Here is a 4,409-nt window from a genome sequence, read left to right as displayed (position 1 = left end):
TAAGAAGCCTATTTACTTGTAAAATATAGAAACGATCACATAATAGCAAGAGAAATAGGATTCAACACGATAAAGATGACTACATAATAGCAAGAGATACATGATTCAACACAATATGGACTAAAGATCTACATATAACTGATAAGAGAAATAAGCGATTATCTCGTGTCTAAAATCTTATTACGACAATGAATGAGTTTTGAAAAACCAAATCAAATAATTACACAATGAAAATATTTCAGATGCAAGATATGTTTTACGTCAACAACATACAACAAATTTAACATCTTTTTTTTCTTTTTCTTTTTTCTTTTTTTTTTGCATAAAAGAAACATTAAAATAACATATAATCCTATACACATACAAAAGAGATCTCCAAAATGCAGTCTCTATAGACCCATAATGAAAACTCTGTCAATGAAGTTTTCCCCGGCTGCAGCTTCATGCGGTGATGCAGATGCAAAACCAAGCTTTGGACACAAAAATTCACAATGAAAATCAATAGATAAAAAAAGACCAATCCAGCAAGCCATCTCTAAGCCTAAGGTAAAGCCAAGGGGCAGATTTCTGAGAGGCACTGACAAATCTAAATTGCATCCGGAGTCTTTTCAAACATCGGGTTTTCCAGATTATCATCTTCTACTTGAGAATATTATTTGTGGAATGCTCAAAAAGATCATTCCAATATTATACAGAAATCTATATAAGTTGCCATCTAAGCTGGATATGTTAAATGCAGATCTTCTCAAACATCCAGGATTTCTTGACGACATGAGCAATTTTCTTCCTCTTAAGTAAATTATTGCAGAATGTTCAAAAAGTTTATTGTAATCTTACAATCCAAAATTCTTTAACAAATCTAAGTCATTATATAATTGATGAATTCTGTTACACAAGTTTCAGCTATTTAAATTTCTCAAATTCACCAGAATGGATGTAAAAGGGTTGAAGAATAAGGGTTCTCTGGTATAGGTTTCAAAAAATGGCATATTTCCATTCAGAATTTGTCTTGATAGTACTTCATTTGGTACAATAAAGGATGCCAATAGAATATTCCAATTTAATGCGTATGGTCCTAATCATCAAATATAATGAACTACAAGTCATAACTTAGGAAATCATGATCGTAGAACAATTGTTCTTGCATGTCTTGATCATCGTCAGCTCAGGTGCAATTACCATAATCCTCAAGAGCAACAAAACTGAACCATTACCATAATCCAGGCTAGTTACTTGGAATTCTACAGATTACAATTTAACGCCACTAATTGCATGAGATAATTTAAGAATCCCAATGAGGATCTTATTTCGATTTATGCGATTATCCTTAAGCTATCTGAGGCACAAAAAGAAAAAAGAGAAATCTTCCAAAATACTATTTACCCATCCATATTTTGACAAAACTTAATCACAAAAAATTATAGTGAAAACAACAAAAGTCAAAATACACTTATTTACTGTTATAAGCATAGTCTCTCGATCTGATTTGTATAAAAACATAGCCTTTTTCAAGTTCTCCTTCCAAATTATCACCATTGACATCTCACATATAAATAAGCAATTCATAAATCCAAACAAAAAAAAACCCAGACCTTAAATCAACTAAAAGCAATAAGAATTGCATCTATCTCCCACTATTCGTTAATTTTGACAACCAATCAGCTATAGTACAGAAACAAGAATCCCAAATATTACCATTTTACAACCCATGTACTTACCAACAAGTAATCAATTCAAAAAACCCATCAAAACCCAGAAGTAAAATCCACCAAAAACCATAAATATCTGAGGATCAACAAAATTCATATAATAAAGATACAACCTTGGTCCTTGACATACTCAGCAAAGGTGTTGCAGTCTAAGCAGAGAGCCAGATCAGTTAATCCCAGACTCTCACACTCTCTGGTGCTAAGTTGCATTTGCACATGAGCAGACCCACCAGTAACAAAACCCAATGTATGGTCATTTCCTGCTACAGAAGTAGGATTAGGATTAGATGTACCCCAATAATAACATATTCATATAAAGAAAAGAACCTTTAAAGTTGCTTAGAAGAAAGAAGAATCCACAAAAAAAAAAATGGCGATAACAGAAACAAGAGAAGAAATCTATTGAGAGAGTATAAAAGCTAGTCTTACCAACAGAAATCAATCAATAAAAATAATGTCACTGATGAAATTTCCCCAAAGGGAACAAAACATTGTACATATATGTGGAAGCAAATTCTAGAGAAGTTCCTATGCATTATTTTCCAATTTTTCTTTTTTTTTTAAAAAAAAATGCAATATTAGGTCCAACATCAAATGTCAATTGTATGACGCATAGGAATACTATTTTCTGAACATAATTTTTCCAGTCAAAGATCGAGCCAAGTTTTTTTAGTAATTTAAAAGAGGAAAGATGGTATCTTCATAGTAGATTAAATGGATTTTGCTTTTGAAACTCCATTTATGTAATTCACATAACTATGTATCTCATGAATCATGAACTGATCAAAACATCTTCAAGGAAGTTAGTCATAATAATGATTTCACTTTGCACGTTAAAACCACAAAACCAGAAAAATCGACTATGAAATAAAGATTTCATCATACAGCTTCCCAAATCTTGACATTACGAAGAATACCAAGTAGTTTATATAACAGATTCATTATGTTTGCCAGCCAAGGGAAAAAAAGAAGATACAGAAGAAAAAGATACGCGTATCTAATTTACTTTGACAAACACAATAAAACCCAAAACACAAAACACTGGAAGAAATTTGCTCATTCTTCCAATCACTTTTACCTTTATCCTTTCTCTGACAACAACCTCAATAAACAAAAATAGGCTAAATTAGTTGAGAGAAACCATTTATAGAAAAAGACTATGGTTTATAGTATAAATAGTAGAACACAAATAAATATTACCAGCTTTAACTACTTCTTAGAGATGTCAACTTCAAGTTTTCATATTCCTTCCTGTAACAACAACCACTAATATACTTGGAAAAGTAGCACCAAAAGAACAAAAAAAAAGGAAAAAAAATCATCCATCAAATCCTAAACCAGGCGTGGAAGAGGGAAAAATTAAATCAGATTGATGCAGCAAACTTACATTTTCACTCACCAGTTGTTTTTCACAAGTGGCCATTTTTCCTCCGAACTCCAGAAGAAATCCAAGACAAAAACGAAAAATGGAACAATAAATCACCAAATAGATACAAAAAAGAAAGTAAATAAATATCTAAAAGGTAGCTAATCATCAATTATTCATCATCTCAGACCATATTAAAAGTTTTTCTTCTGATTAGAGACCCTTGAAACTCAAGTGACCATATCGGCAGTGCCATAGTTGGCCAATATCTTCCGTTACCGTATTGAAGAAAGTCGTTCCTGTTGGTAGAGGCACTGCTGCAACCTTGAACATGCGATTGAAGGACATGGCTGATTCCATAATAATACCTCTCTCAGGATGATATACTTTGCAACTGTTGCGTTGAATAAGCACAGCTAGACCCTTCTCTTGGAGCTGTCCGATACTTAGCAAGTTGTTTTTTTAATTCAGGCACAAAAAAATACTTCTGTTATAACCTGTACTTGATTGTTGATTTGCAGCCGCACATTTCCTTTCCCTTTTACCACCAAATTTGCATTGTTCTCGAGCTTCACGTTATCAGAGAATTGCTCATTAAAGTCTGCAAAATATTCCTTTCAATTTTACATGTGATTGCTGCAGCCGGAGTCCAGGAACCAAACATCACTCTTGAATTGTTCATCTCCAACCTGGGCCATCAATAGCATCTCTTCAGAGACTTCTGTATGGTTGCTTTCCTTGCTCTGACATTCCCACTGGAAGTGCCCTAACTTATGGCAGTTGTAGCACTTGACAGTGGATTTGTCAAAGTTTGTCCTTCCGCGTCCACGTCCTCGTCCTCGATAGCCTCCACGACCTCGGCCTCGATTTGCAGTCCCCTCGTGAGTCACCTTCAAGGCTTGTTCCTCGTCCAAGCTGCTCATCCTTTGCTCATGCACGAGCAAACTGCTTTGCAGTTCATCTATAGATATGTTGCTGGTGTCTTGTGCTTCCTCAATGGAGTAGACCACGTAATTGAATTTCGGAGTCATAGATCGCAGGATTTTCTCCACCACTACTGTGTCGCCTTTGTTTTCACCATTGGCCTTCATCTTGTTTGCAATCGTAAGTGTCCGTGCAAAGTATTCATTCATCGTCTCTCCAGTCTTCATGTGAAGTGTCTCAAATTCCTTCCTCAAAGCCTGGAGTTGCGCTCTCTTAACCCGCGTTGAACCTTGATACTTCTGCTTTACAGAGTCCCATATGTCCTTGGACGTGTCTTTCTTGAGGATTGTCTCAAGAATGGATCTATCCAAGGCTTGGAAGAAATAATTCTTCACCTTCAGGTCCTTTAG

At 34.7% G+C, this 4,409-nt stretch overlaps 1 long non-coding RNA gene across 2 annotated transcripts; it reads right to left on the bottom strand.

Moving 5' to 3' along the window:
- Window positions 1-1,146: 1,146 nt before the first annotated feature.
- Window positions 1,147-3,199, bottom strand: LOC113765791. Of its 2 annotated transcripts, none has more exons than XR_003467784.1 (3): window positions 3,097-3,199; window positions 2,910-2,960; window positions 1,147-1,972 (listed from the first exon to the last, which is right to left on the bottom strand). It is a non-coding gene; the product is annotated as an uncharacterized LOC113765791 (long non-coding RNA). The 2 variants fall into 2 exon arrangements; XR_003467783.1 differs by having other exon boundaries at window positions 1,147-1,969.
- Between the last annotated feature and the right edge of the window lie 1,210 nt (window positions 3,200-4,409).

This window comes from Coffea eugenioides, chromosome 3 (assembly GCF_003713205.1).
Source record: "Coffea eugenioides isolate CCC68of chromosome 3, Ceug_1.0, whole genome shotgun sequence".
NCBI classification, from domain to species: Eukaryota; Viridiplantae; Streptophyta; class Magnoliopsida; order Gentianales; family Rubiaceae; genus Coffea; species Coffea eugenioides.
This window is presented reverse-complemented; position numbering and strand designations above follow the sequence as displayed.